General features: G+C 44.2%; 1 protein-coding gene across 1 annotated transcript in view; it reads right to left on the reverse strand.

Annotated features, from left to right (window-relative positions):
• iqgap1 (IQ motif containing GTPase activating protein 1) overlaps positions 1 to 15,832 on the reverse strand; it is a 303,190-nt gene that overhangs the window by 17,195 nt on the left and 270,163 nt on the right. The window lies entirely within an intron of this gene.

Genomic DNA, 15,832 nt, shown 5'->3' on the forward strand with positions numbered 1-15,832 from the left:
CAGCCAAGGCAAGCACAATTCACTCCTCTATATAGATCACTACACTGGCTAAATGTAGTAGCACGTATTAAGTTCAAATTCTTGATGCTTGCCTAGAGAGTAGTCAATGGATCAGCATCTATACCTATATATATGGAGACACTTATATGAAGTCCTATGCTTCTCCTCGACCACTCAGGTCTGATGTTGAAAGGTGTCTTGTGATGCCACCTCTGCATCTCAATCCAGACTCTTTTCATGTGTAGCTCCTAAGCTGCCCACCCCTATTTGAAATATTGACTACCTCAAGAAACACAACTGGGATTCCTTTCTAACAATGGCAATATGCCAGCATAATGCCTCACTGGGGCTGTAACTGCTGAGACAGAAATAGTCTTTCTTTTTAATCATTCTGATATAAGTTCAGACCATAGAGTGTGTGTGTATATATTTAATGATCCAGCAGAATTCTTTCAAATTAACAGTGAATCACATACTTGAAGGACATTAGTGGAATTTAAGAGAAAGGGTACTTATGACTGAAGCCAGAAAGCACTTGTTTAAGCAAAGTGTTGTGATAATCTGGTACAAACTACCGACTGAGCCTAATAGTTGAAGCAGAAACCTTGACAACCTTTAAGAATCTGAATGAGATTTCAAGACAGCTTAACTAATGGTCTCCTCTTGTTTATACAACTTTTTATGTATGTTCTTATGAACTTCTGTAAAAGGCCACATTTCTCCCTAGGGACAAAAAGGTCTGTTTAAATAAATATATTTATCAATGTCCGCTGCTAAATATTGCAGTTTTGGAGGCATTTACAACTATTACAACTGATGACTAGAACAATTTTCTTCTTTATTGCAGACTATGCACATGTACAAACATTTTTTCTTTAAATATTTCAGACCGATAATACTCTCTGAGTTGTAATTTAGATGGAGTTCTTATTGAAGGCATGTAATGAATTCTACTAGTGTTCCTTGCTGCAAGCTGCTATGAATACCAATGACTTACAGTGCTTAGAAGCTTTCTTTGAACTAATATATGTCATGCAGGGACATTTTTGCCCATGCCCTCATGGATTAAGGTACTACATAAGGAACAGCTAGGTAATTTTTTCAAAAAACATTTTTATAGTTCAGCCAATCACTATTACACAAGTAGTATCCTCAACTATCAATACAATTTTTTTTTTTTTTTTAACATTACTAGGGGGCTAACCCCCTGCTCGCTTCGCTCGCCAACCCCTGTGTTTGGTTTTCCGGATACACACTTTTAAGATTTTTTTTTCTTTGAATTGTTGCTATTTCATTAGTTTCCCTTTTATTTCAGAACTTCTGTAAAAACAATATTTGGAATCTTTGGAATCCCAATATGGTGAATCTTTTAAATGAGGTCTGTGAGACATCTGTTTAATGACTTTGTACCATAATTCAGGATAGGTTTCTCGGTTTGGAATTTTAGCACAGACAAAACAATCTACATCATCAGCAGTTAATATTTTTTTTTTGCAAAGTGACCAATAAATGCATGTGAAGTAAACCCCGTTTTTGAAATTCTCTGCCTTAAACTTCAAAGCCTTACAATATTTACATACTTCTGACATAACCTATGTCCATATATTCGATCTCTATTCGCCTTTTCGTTACTTCTCCGAGTAATATATTCTCTTTTTTTGTGCTAATGCAATGTTTACTTGTCTTTGTTTTGACTGTTTTTTTCTGCTTCGTATTCTGTATCTTGCTCAGCATGTGTATCACGCTTACGTTTATTTTTTAGTCTTTTGAATTCCAGTTTTCATTATCTCTAACCTGCTCTGCATGTGTTTGGCCCCCTTGTTTTTTAACCGCTTTATGATGTTTTACTTTGTTTTCTACTCTGTCTTTTATTTCTGACCTCACTTTGCCCTGCTTTTTTTTCCAATGACACCTGGTCTGTAATGATTATTTTTCCTTTTTCGAGTAATAATTTCCGTTTGTTTGCGCTACTACAATCTTTACTTTCTTTTTTTTATATTTTCTAATTTTCCTACTTTCATATTCTTTAACTTTCTCCACATGTGTATTGTGCCGTTTTTTTTTTTGTTTTGTTGAGCCTTTCGAATTCCACTGTTTTCATAATCTCTAACCTGCTCTGCATGTGTATAGCGTGAACATCTTAATGAAGTTCTACTTTGTTTTTTACTCTGTCTTTTAATTCTGAGCCCGATTGGACTTGCTTTTTTTCAATTCCACTTGTTCCGGGCTGATAATTACTTTCCTTATTTTCTGAATTTGCACCTAGATTATTCTTTTTCTTTTTTGCTCTTTTTTCTCTCCAATGCTTTTGAGTTTTTCTCCAAGCTGCTTTCTTCTTCGCTTAGTCGATGACATTTCATTTATAATGTATTGTTCTTATACGCTTTATATGCGCTGAGACCCTGGATCTGTGTGTGCTCAAATCCTTTAGACGACTGAATGTTTTGCTGCCCGTTGTCTTATTTGATATTGGTTGTAAGTAGGGCGTGTCTTGCAAGAATCTCATGTTCTACGTCATCGCGAGATGGTCCTGGGTTCATCTCTTGGCACAAAGTATCATGTTTAAGGTCCCCGTGAGACACTCCATGGCCATTCTCTTTCGCCTCGCAGGTCTTAAGTGTCTTCTGTGATCTTAATGTGAAGATCACGTCTCATTTCCCGTCTTTCTCTCCCAGGATTTTTTTTTATAATAGAGAGATTACTTGTGTACTCAGGCTTCTTTAACTTATGTGCTTCCAACAAGTTAAACATATTTATAAAAATGTAACAGGTCAGGTAAGCCACCCTTAATTATAGGCAACACAGTCCAGAGGGTCAACAAAGCCATAGTATCCAGGATTTGAACTTCTAACAATGAATAATAAATAATTTTCACACTGCAAGACACTGCATAAATATATATTCAGAAAGAGGTATACACAAAAAACTATCAAAAATACAAGATTTTAGAAAACACGTCAGGCAAGGCGTCTACAATTTTAAAAGTAGGACATCTCCACTATTTCAAGAGGACTAACTAGTTAATAGATTTTGATGTGCTCATTAACTCAACACATTAATTAATTTCAATTAGGAGCTTGCTTAAGACCACACAGCCTGAGGAACATAATAAAATGTAATAAAACAACCCCGAAAATTACACAACAGAGCATATACAATATATACTAAAAGCTAATATATATTTATATGATCCCTCTATATTGATCTCAAAAGGTGGTGGAAACAGTAAAGAGACTGAATAATCAATTAATCAAAAAAACATCAGAATTATACTAAACCAGTTGCAATTTAATAAAGATACTACATAAGGAAAAACAAGATAATTTTTCAAAAAACATGTTTATAGCTCACCCAACCTCTATTACATAAGGAACAAAAAGGAATGAAAAAATTGTTCAGTTTGGGGACATTTTTCCCCATTTGCCCCTGATTAAATCCAACTGCTCATACTAATAGATATCAGCTTATTTAATTTCTTTAGTTTTCCTTGGACGTATGAAAAGTTGCACATGTAGAACTGGGTTTTGAAGCCAAATATTTCTTTTTGGTTATAAGTTAGGTTTTATAATGTTAAAAACATTTTAGAGTTCAGCTGCAATACCATTTTGAGGAATTTCTATTGACAGTTGGTATGCCATTCATAGGTAAGGTGAAGCAGACGTGAAAGCACATGACATCACGAGGTTAAAGGTATAAAAGGTCTATATCATACCCTTCCTGGCTGTCTGAGACTGCAGATATCATTTACAAAGACTTGTTAGTGCATTTTTTTTTGTAATTGTTTTTCTGGAGGGCAGCACGGTGGCGCAGTGAGTAGTGCTGCCGCCTTGCAGTTAGGAGACCCGGGTTCGCTTCCTGGATCCTCCCTGCATGGAATTTGCATGTTCTCCCCGTGTCTGCGTGGGTTTCCTCTGGGTACTCCAGTTTCCTCCCACAGTCCAAAGACATGCAGGTTAGGTGCACTGGCAATTCTAAATTGTGCGTGTGTGTGTGCGTGTGTGTGTGTGCGCGCGCGCGCCCTGTGGTATGCTGGCGTCCTGCCCAGGGTTTGTTTCGTGCCCTGTGTTGGCTCCAACAGACCCCCGTGACCCTGTAGTTAGGATATAGCGGGTTGGATAATGGATGGATGTTCTTCTGGATAAAGATCTGTGTGTTTTCCTGGGTTACTTATTTTTTTTTTTGCATCGAACTTGGCCTGGCTTTATGACTACGTTTGATCTCCTGAACTTTTCATAACAAAAAAACAACAACAAAAAAACAAAAAACAAAAGAAGAAGCATGGTGTAGGACCTGCACCATCATATTATCCTCTTATACAGTTGTGCATCTGGGCATTCACCTTCCTTTTCTATCCTGGTTATCCTGTCAATCATGTGGCATGCATCTAATCCATATTACTAACCGAGAATGCTAAACCGGATGGACGCAGGGACATCCGGCCATGGACCGTAGCCGCAAAAAGACGTACTGCGCAGGCACCCCAAGAAATGAGGGGCCGCGAGAGGCGGATGAGGGGCCGCGAGAGGCGGACAAGACCACAGAAAAAAGGAGTGAGCACAGAAAAAAGGAGTCAAAGAAATGAGGCGCCCCGAGCACAGAAAAAAGGAAAAGGCACAGAAAAAAGTAGTCAAACGCAGGCGCCGCACGAAACCCATTGCACACGAAACTAGCACACAAAAAAAAGAAGACGCTCGCGCACAACAGCAAGGCACACCCCCCCCCCCCACAGGACGGGACACACACCAAGAGGGGGATTCAACAAGCCCCTGGAACACAAAAAAAAAAGAACACAAAACCACCCCACACACCCTACAAGCAACGGACGGGACACACACAAAGAGGGGGATTCAACAAGCCCCTGGAACACAAAAAGAAAGAAGACGCTCGCGCAACAACAATCCTCACCCACCCACCCCACACATCAATAAGAAGTGACAGCCAAAGCCACATTTCTAAAGGAAACGTCCATATTAAACATACGTCATCTCAACACCTTCACACTAGGCAGCATAGGTGGATCTCCTTACAATAAAGCACTATTAACCGTTCAACTGCAGAAAAGGCTACATATTAACAGTGAGTGCGATCCTCCTTATTACTTATCCATATTTCGCATGCTGACGAACAAACAAGTCATGAATACACGGTCACGGGTACAAAACGATTCGGATCGGATAACGGGACCAAACACACAAACACGAATGAAACAACAAAATACACGGCGGCGCATACAACGCGCTTTGGAAACCCCTGGAGAAAAAATGTCTCGGATCAAAAAACGCAAAGCTCAAGTAACCCCGTTAGAGACGTGCCCAAATGGACAGACACAATGAACGCAGACGCATACAGCGCGCGTCTCAAAGTGCTGCATCGAAACAAGCACGATTTCAAACCGAAAGAGCTCGCGTCTCAGACATACAAAAAAGGGAGCGAAGAGACAGAATAAATGAACGCAGACGTGTACAACGCGAATATGAACTGCCAGAAAACAAGCAAGCAAGACTCCAAAAGCAGAAAGCACAACTGACCGACATACAAAAACGGACAAGGCTCGATACAAACAATGTATGACGTAGACTGAAACGGACTTTTCGCAAAGTGGAGGCGAATCAATTACAAATCCAAAATAGCGCGTCACAAATAATGGACATGCAACAACGCGGCACTCAAACGCCACAAGCAAAACATGCCCGTCGCGGACATCAACACCAGACACCTGCTAAACGCTTACGCCAGTTGGCTGACAACGCCTTCAATAATGAGTCCACTATTGAGGAAAATTCATTGGGATTAATGAATGTCATTTGCAATCATTGTCATTCACTTAACTTCCCAGAAGAAACAACTGGCAATATAAATAATGAATTTACACGTTGTTGTCAAAAGGGGCAGATTAGACTGCCTCCTTTACATTCATATCCTGAATATCTACAGAAGCTTCTAACTAACGATGTGCCTGAAAGTAAAAACTTTATGAACTGCATTAGATCCTACAATAGTTCATTTGCTTTTGCATCTACCGGAGTACATATCAGGCCACCAAAAGGCAATGGCCCATACTGCTTTCGCATATGTGGACAAATATTGCATCGCATTGGAACAGTGCACCCTGAAACAAATCAACAACGCAAATATGCACAGGTCATTTCATTACTTCCTGGAGAGACACGGCTCTTTCTAAGTTCTGACAAAGTTGACTCTGATGACGACAATGAACATCTGAATTTCCCCTTAGAATATTTGAACACTATTAACCCGGCCGGATTACCACAACACAACCTTACCCTTAAAAACGGAACAATAATCATGCTATTAAGAAACCTTAACACTAAACAGGGTTTATGCAATGGCACACGGTTAGTCGTCAACACCATGACACACAATGTTATTCAAGCAACAGTTCTTACAGGATCACATGCTAACAATACTGTTCTCATTCCTAGAATTGACCTTACGAGTTCTGACCTACAATTACCTTTTACATTGAAACGCCGACAGTTCCCCATTAAACCTGCATTTGCCATGACCATCAACAAATCACAAGGACAAACCATGGACAAGGTTGGCATCTACCTCTCTGAACCCGTTTTTGGACATGGACACCTTTATGTTGCCTTCTCATGTGTTCGACGTTCATCTGACGTTAAAGTTAAAGTTATAAATGATCCATGCCAAGTAAGACTCATTCAAGGACAAGACACCATCTTTACTACTAATGTTGTATACAAAGAAATATTCCAATAAAACATTACTCTATGCCAAACACTCTATTTTTTATTTCTATAGGCATCATCCAAACCTGCACACTATTCTATATCTAATTCATACATCTCACTCTTTGTCATGCCCCAACGCCAGGGGTTGGCGAGCGAAGCGAGCAGGGGGCAGAGCCCCCTAGTCTTTAGAGAAATGCAAAATGGCATACATTTTTTTAGCATTCGATGACCATCACCTGATAGCACAGCTCAATTTCTATGATTTCTGAAACGTAGTGCCTCAAGAGCACATTTTTACAAGAGAATCTTGCAGACAGACATTGATGTAAATGATCAAACCAAATAGAATTTAATGTCAAAGTGTAAGAGTAGCTTAGACACACAGTAAATAAGTATTCCCTGTGGAAAAAGTGAGAGTATGCAATAGGTGAAAGCTCAAATGATTATTCAATAAACAGCTATTAAGATGTGCAAAGCATAGAGCATATATTATCTTATCACTTGAGTGCTAAGTAATAGGTAAATAGTTGGCAAGAAGATACAAAAATTTGGAATGTTTATTGCTCATGATCTGCTGTCCATAATAAGGTGTTTCAAGTAAAAGCTTTGTTAAAGGGTGCATTTCACCTTCAGGCTTCTGAATTACATACTTTTAACTGCAAAGAATGTCTGTAGTTCACTGCAACTGACATTAGACCACACATGCAACCTGGAATTAGGCTGCAGTATTAACATGTGAAAAACAAGTCCTGTGTGTTTCCTGCATAGACTTTGCATGTTCTCTTCTGGGTGCACTGGTTTCCTGCCACAGTTCAAAGACATGGAGGTTAGGTGGACTTGCAAAGTTAATTGGCCCCTATTTTATCTTTGTGTATGTGTGTGCATTCACCAAAAGATAGGGTTGTGCCCTGGTCAGGAATTTATTTTGCCTTGCACCCGATGCTGGCTTAGATATAACTTCTATGCAACCCTGTTCTGAATATGCAGTTGTAGAAAATGGATGGATGATAACCAGCTACCTGCTGACCTCAAATAGTTTATTTTTTATAGCACGTGACAACTGCAAATGCGTGAGCTCATAATGTAAAGTGAGTGGTATTATACCAAGTTTATGGACATTGTGAAAAACTGTATAACACAAGAGTGGAGCCACTCTGCAAGACTCCCTTGAAAAAAATATGTGCTTGAGGAAAACACAAAGCAGCTGGGCTATAATGGCATGCTTTCTTTTTATTGTATTTCACATTTCTCTAAAATGATCAAATTCATGTCACATAAATGAAAGTTATCTTTGGGCCACACTATATACACAAACTAAACTTACAGCAATGATGATAACAGAAATATAATCTTATCCCCATAAACATAGAAATTAAGTTTAGGTCCCTAAAATAAACTAAACAGCCTAATATGATTACAAAATTAAATGAAACCCAAGTATAATGATTAGCATTAAACATTTACCCATGATTCATGTTTACCAACTATGGAGAACTTTCATAGCATTCTAGGAACCAATGTGAAGAGTGTTGCATCTGTGGGTGTCAGTCAGATTGCATCACTAAACATCTTTCCAACACAGTTTGAAATAGACCTTTATTACAGAGGAGACAGCAGCCAGAAGTATCATACATCATGTTTTTGATGGCAACCACAGCTTCAAAATGCATGGTGTTCTCTACAACTTTTAAATTTGACTACATGTATCCAAGATGATGTGGTCAGATAAATAGATGAGCATTTTAAATTAAAGAGTTCCTAGTTTATTTTAATTATAGCAGTAAGATTAATGCAAATATCGTTTGGCAGCAACTGTCATTTGTCACACAACCAACATGCATGAATGAAACATTAGCAAGCTGTTAAGTTTTAAATGCTGCAAGAGCCTGCAAAGGCCCCTTCATACATGCAGTTTTATTTCCAAATAATTTACCCGGAACAGCTATATGTAAAGGTGAATTAACATGTTGGGAAAGACAATCTGATGCTACAGTAGGCTACAAGTGTGCAAATGGGAATCTACCAGTACTTCCTGGAAAGTTAATGTTGAAATATTTTGACATTTATATGTAGAATTGGCTGCGGTGGGTTGGCACCCTGCCCAGGATTGGTTCCCTGCCTTGTGCCCTGTGTTGGCTGGGATTGGCTCCAGCAGACCCCCGTGACCCTGTGTTCGGATTCAGCGGGTTGGAAAATGGATGGATGGATGGATGTAGAATTGGCTTAAGTATCAAGCTGCACATCAACTACCACACTCTTATGTATGTGGCCATTTTATTAGCTCAGTCAATAAGTTACCTTCAAGGTTACTGAATTTATTCAAGGAAAAATTACATAAAAGGCTGCAGTCTTCAGTTGTTTCAACTGATTTTTTACCTGTAAATGCAGACTTGCTGAAGCACATGGTTTACTCCTAATAGTGTATGGAATGAAAAAGCTATATTTGTGACAGACACGATAGATGCACAATGATGAATGTTTCTCCAAACTAAGATTCATGAGGGAATTAATGAACTGACAAATTTATTAACAACTTCAGACAAAATGATTGCCAGCTAAAAGTGCTGTTAAACAACAGTGACTTAACTTTCACATTACAGTCTTCCCTATTCTATTCAATCTCACAAACTTCGACTTTGCCAGTTTATTGGTATATGACTAACTGACATGCTTACTGCAAAAAGCAACACATGTATTTTAGAATCAAGAAATTAGAGGACTCCTGGGGTTTCATTTCTAATATTTACCATCTAGAATTACATTATGCCCTATTGTTGAATCTCTCACATTATGTTTTATAAATTATTTATTTAGTGATGAGTTACTATCATACATTTATAATTCAATTAATGATTTTTTGATATTCATTAAGTCATGTATTATTGTTTTTTGTTTTTCTTCTTAAAGGCACAGTCATTGGAACTGAGCAATGAAGCATTTCACTACATATTGTACTGTATATATAATTTGTATGGGGCAAATTTTAATTTGATTGATTTACTTTTACCTCTTCATATTAGTACTATTAATCTCTATCAACATTCCTTAACATAACTGCTAAATACAAGTTAACTTGTAGTAGGCAACTGATACCCTAAATACAAGTTCTCAAACTTTTTTTGGGGCTGTAGGGCCAAATATGAGTGTATTTGTAGGTAACAGATGTAAGAGAATCATGTGTGCCAACTTAAAGAAAAATCGGCACTGCGTCACAGAACAGAACATTTTAACTTAGTTTTTATTTTCTTTAGCTATTATTTTGGATAACATTTTAATTAGAATATAAAAAAAACACCCTGATTTTACAACGGTGTCAGGAACAAATTTATCTATTTTCACTATGGCAGTGAATGTGTAAATTTAATGTTACACAGAAAAAGTTAAGCCCATAAACACTCCTCCCAGCAACTGTCACCGGATAATTTCGTGTGGACAACCATATACTCTTCTCATAACTTGCATCTTAGGTTCTAGGTGCCACCTGTTTAACAATATGTTTACATGTTATGTATAAGATTTTAAATTTATGTCCCTCAAACTCAGTTCACGATATCTACACAAATATGAATCCTGTTCTGTCTTTTGGCAATCTACTAAAAGGGTATCAATAATAAAACTAATTCAAATTTATGTGCATAATTCACCTAATGTCTTTGTCATGTTAATTTATATAAAGCATTACATGAATTGGCAATCAATTTCATTAAAAGTTACATACTACTGATTAAATATGTAGGAGTTTGTTAATAGTTTCTTGAGAAATGAAGAGTTAAAAACAAAAACTAGGCCTGTAATTTATCAAGAGTCTCAGAGTAAGAAAATGGTCCTGGACTCAAAAAATCTCTGAGTTACGCAAATTAGGTCTTACTCTTAGGAGTTGGGATTTTATCAATTTTCCTTATTTATGTAACTACTCCTAACTTCTGCAAGATTTGGGAGAGCTCGCAAGCTCTCCTAACTTGCTAGGAGCTGCCAGAAGAAAGCATCCTGGGAAAGGTGGAATGGTTTGGAAATACTGGTAACAATGAACTTGTAAAAAAGAAATATCTAACAGAGATGGAATATTTGTAGCAAATCTTTTTCATTATGTGATCAATTCATCTACTTCCCATGGGCTCACCACCTATGGGAGGGGCCAAGGAGGTCGGGTGCAGTGTGAGTTGGGTGGTGGCCGAAGGCGGGGACCTTGGCGGTCCGATCCTCGGCTACAGAAACTGGCTCTTGGGACGTGGAATGTCACCTCTCTGAAGGGGAAGGAGCCTGAGCTAGTGCGCGAAGTTGAGAGGTTCCGGCTAGATATAGTCGGACTCACCTCGACGCACAGCTTGGACTCTGGAACCAATCTCCTTGAGAGGGGCTGGACTCTGTACCACTCTGGAGTTGCCCCCGGTGAGAGGCGCCGAGCAGGTGTGGGTATACTTATTGCCCCCCAACTTGGAGCCTGTACATTGGGGTTTACCCCGGTGGACGAGAGGGTAGCCTCCCTTCGCCTTCGGGTGGGGGGACGGGTCCTAACTGTTGTTTGTGCGTATGCACCGAACAGCAGTTCAGAGTACCCACCCTTTTTGGAGTCCCTGGAGGGGGTGCTAGAGGGCATACCTTCTGGGGACTCCCTCGTTCTGCTGGGAGACTTCAATGCTTACGTGGGCAATGACAGTGAGACCTGGAAGGGCGTGATTGGGAGGAATGGCCCCCCCAATCTGAACCCGAGTGGTGTTTTGTTATTGGACTTCTGTGCTCGTCACGGACTGTCCATAACGAACACCATGTTCAAGCATAGGGGTGTTCATATGTGCACTTGGCACCAGGACACCCTAGGCCTCAGTTCGATGATCGACTTTGTGCTCGTGTCGTCGGACTTGCGGCCACATGTCTTGGACACTCGGGTGAAGAGAGGGGCGGAGCTGTCAACTGATCACCACCTGGTGGTGAGTTGGCTTCGATGGTGGGGGAGGATGCCGGTCAGGCGTGGTAGGCCCAAACGTGTTGTGAGGGTCTGCTGGGAACGTCTGGCAGAGCCCCCTGTCAGAAGTAGCTTCAACTCCCACCTCCGGCAGAACTTCGACCACATCCCGAGGGAGGTGGGGGACATTGAGTCCGAATGGGCCATGTTCCGTGCCTCTATTGTTGAGGCAGCTGACCGGAGCTGTGGCCGTAAGGTGGTCGGTGCCTGTCGTGGCAGCAATCCCCGAACCCGTTGGTGGACACCGGCAGTGAAGGATGCCGTCAAGCTGAAGAAGGAGTCCTACAGGACCCTTTTGTCCTGTGGGACCCCGGAGGCAGCTGATAGGTACCGGCAGGCCAAGCGGAATGCGGCTTTGGTGGTTGCTGAGGCAAAAACTCGGGCATGGGAGGAGTTTGGGGAGGCCATGGAGAACGACTTTCGGACGGCTTCGAGGAGATTCTGGTCCACCATCCGGCGTCTCAGGAAGGGGAAGCAGTGCAGTGTCAACACTGTATATGGTGGGGATGGTGCGCTGCTGACCTCGACTCGGGACGTTGTGGGTCGGTGGGGGGAGTACTTCGAAGACCTCCTCAATCCCATTAACATGCCTTCCAATGAGGAAGCAGAGCCTGGGGACTCAGAGGTGGGCTCCCCCATCTCTGGGACTGAGGTCACCGAGGTGGTCAAAAAACTCCTTGGTGGCAGGGCCCCAGGGGTGGATGAGATACGCCCGGAGTTCCTCAAGGCTCTGGATGTTGTAGGACTGTCTTGGCTGACACGCCTCTGCAACATCGCATGGACATCAGGGACAGTGCCTCTGGATTGGCAGACCGGGGTGGTGGTCCCCCTCTTTAAGAAGGGGGATCGGAGGGTGTGTTCCAACTACAGAGGGATCACACTCCTCAGCCTCCCTGGAAAAGTCTATTCAGGGGTCCTGGAGAGGAGGGTCCGTCGGATAGTCGAGCCTCGGATTCAGGAGGAACAGTGTGGTTTTCGTCCTGGTCACGGAACAGTGGACCAGCTCTATACCCTTAGCAGGGTCCTGGAGGGTGCATGGGAGTTTGCCCAACCAGTCTACATGTGTTTTGTGGACTTGGAAAAGGCATTCGACCGTGTCCCTCGGGGAATCCTGTGGAGGGTACTCCGAGAGTATGGGGTACCGGCCCCCCTGATAAGGGCTGTTCAGTCCCTGTACGATCGGTGCCAGAGCTTGGTCCGCATTGCCGGCAGTAAGTCGAACCCGTTTCCAGTGAGAGTTGGACTCCGCTAGGGCTGCCCTTTGTCACCGATTCTGTTCATAACTTTTATGGACAGAATTTCTAGGCGCAGCCAGGGCGTTGAGAGGGTCCGGTTTGGTGGGCTCAGGATTGGGTCACTGCTTTTTGCAGATGATGTTGTCCTGTTTGCTTCATCAGGCCGTGATCTTCAGCTCTCTCTGGATCGGTTCGCAGCCGAGTGTGAAGCGGCTGGGATGAGAATCAGCACCTCCAAATCCGAGACCATGGTCCTCAGCCGGAGAAGGGTGGAGTGCCCTCTCAGGGTTGGTAGCGAGATCCTGCCCCAAGTGGAGGAGTTCAAGTATCTCGGGGTCTTGTTCACGAGTGAGGGAAGAATGGAGCGTGAGATCGACAGGCGGATCGGTGCGGCATCCGCAGTAATGCGGGCGCTGCATCGGTCTGTCGTGGTGAAAAAGGAGCTGAGCCGCAAGGCGAAGCTCTCAGTTTACCAGTCGATCTATGTTCCTACCCTCACCTATGGTCATGAGCTATGGGTAGTGACCGAAAGAACGAGATCGCGAATACAAGCGGCTGAAATGAGTTTCCTCCGCAGGGTGTCTGGGCTTTCCCTTAAAGATAGGGTGAAAAGCTCAGTCATCCGGGAGGGGCTCAGAGTAGAGCCGCTGCTCCTCCGCATCGAGAGGAGTCAGATGAGGTGGCTCGGGCATCTGATCAGGATGCCTCCTGGACGCCTCCCTGGTGAGGTGTTCCGGGCACGTCTAACCGGGAGGAGGCCCCGGGGAAGACCCAGGACACGCTGGAGGGACTATGTCTCTCGACTGGCCTGGGAACGCCTTGGGATTCTCCCGGAAGAGCTAGAAGAAGTGGCCGGGGAGAGGGAAGTCTGGGCATCTCTGCTCAAGCTGCTGCCCCCGCGACCCGACCTCGGATAAGCGGGAGACAATGGATGGATGGATCAATTCATCTACACAGAGAAGTCATATGATGTCATGACTATATTGAAAGTGTAATGTGTAAAATGCAGCAGTTGGCCGCAGACGAGCTCCCGGACGGAGTCCAGCGTGAAACGGTTCCCCCTGACAAGGACGGCGATCCCCGCTGCCTTGTTGTCGCCACCTCCCGACCAGTAGGAAGGGCCGTGAGACCACTGTTTGCCCAGGTGGCGGTAGTTCCCGGAGGGTGGGAGGGCACACTCCTGCAGCATGTACACATCGCAGTTCTGAGCAGACAGGAAGGTCATCACCGTCTGTCTCCTCAGCTTGTCCTTGATGCTCCTCACGTTGATGGAAAATAAAGAAAGAGTAGCCATCATGGGGAGTAAGAGTCACTGGTTCGTGTGTTCCAGGCACCCCTAGTCGTCGCCTCGGTCAGGTGGGTCTTCGGGTTTGCCGGCTTCGGGATCCTCAGCCTGGAGCAGCCGGTTGATCTGTGCCAGGTTGTCCATGTCATTGTGGGCCGGTTGGAAGTTTGGAGCTGCTTCGAAGAACAGCTCCTCTTCCATCTGGGTCTCCTCGTCTTCTTTTTGGGGGCATCCCAATTGGGGCTCCGTCGTCTTTTTCCTCCTCTGGGCTGTTTGGATTTCTCCTCTTCCTTCTCTGTTTCTCTGTGGCAGCGGCAAGAGGGGGAAATTCCTCCGGGTGGAGGGTGGGGTGAAGGTGAGGGCTCTGAAGCAGCGGGGGAGGGGAGAGCTGCCTCAGTGGTGGGAGAAGGAAGGGTCGAGGAGGGAGGGGTGGAGTTCTTTGTCTTTCCTCCTTTGTCCTTTTTTTCTTTTACCTGTGCCGCACCCGATGCTGCGGGGGGGGGGGGGGGGGGGGTGGGGGGGGACACTTCAGCTTCTGCTTCCTTTCGGCCGGCAGGTTGGTCTTCGGTCCTCCTGTGTGCAGACTGTTCGAGGCGACAGCGGCGTAAGACTTCTGTCTCTGAGGGCAGTCTTTGTACATGTGGCTGGTCTGTCCGCAGAGGTTGCAGGTCTTTTTCCTGGGACAGTCTTTAGTCTCGTGGCCAGTCACACGGCAGTTCTTGCAGGCGGCCTCCTTGCAGTCCTTCAGCACATGACCCATCGCTCCGCATCTCCTGCAGGATTTTGGCTGGTCCGGGTAGTGCAGGATTGCGGCCGAGTTCCCCAAGGAGAAGCTCTGCGGTAGGTGTTGGAGGCCGTTTGGTGAGGTGTTGTCCTTCCATAGTTTGACGATGACAGCCCACTTGCCCGTCCAGAAGCCATTCCCGTCCTTGATCTGGGTGGGTTCCCTCACAACGGTGCAGAAGCGCTTCAGGAACGTGGAGAAGGGTGAGAAGTGTAACTCCTTTTTCTTTAGGAAACTCCACTCCGGCCACACGCTCCTGAGAGAACTACGAGACGAGGGAGGGGTCGTCAAAACGGGGAAGGAGGCAGTGATGGGAGTGGTCCGGGACTACTACAGCAGCCTCTACTCCCCAAAGACGACCGAAGCAGACGCGACCGACCGGTTCCTAGCAGGTATTAACAAAACCTTGGATCCCGCAGGTGAGTCTGCCCTGAACGCACCCTTGACGCCGGGGGAGCTGCACTCTGCCGCCAAATCCTTCAGGGCCGGCAGGACCCCGGGCTTTGATGGACTACCGGCCAAACTGTACGTCGCGCTGTGGGACCTCATCGGCCCGGACCTGCTGGAGCTCTACCGGGAGATGCTGGCAGAGGGCAGGATGCCCCCGTCATTGAGAGAAGGAATGATCACGATCCTGTACAAACAGAAGGGAGAGAGATGCGAGCTGAGGAATTGGCGCCCCATCACCCTCCTGAAAGTGCACTACAAGATCCTGGCCCAGGTGATAGCCAACCGGCTAAAAAAGGTGATCGGACAGGTCGTCCACCCAGACCAGACCTGCGGCATCCCCGGACACAGGATCGCCGACAGCTTAGCCATGATCAGGGACTCGGTGCACTACGTGAAGGA

This window comes from Erpetoichthys calabaricus, chromosome 17 (assembly GCF_900747795.2).
Source record: "Erpetoichthys calabaricus chromosome 17, fErpCal1.3, whole genome shotgun sequence".
Lineage (NCBI taxonomy): Eukaryota > Metazoa > Chordata > Cladistia > Polypteriformes > Polypteridae > Erpetoichthys > Erpetoichthys calabaricus.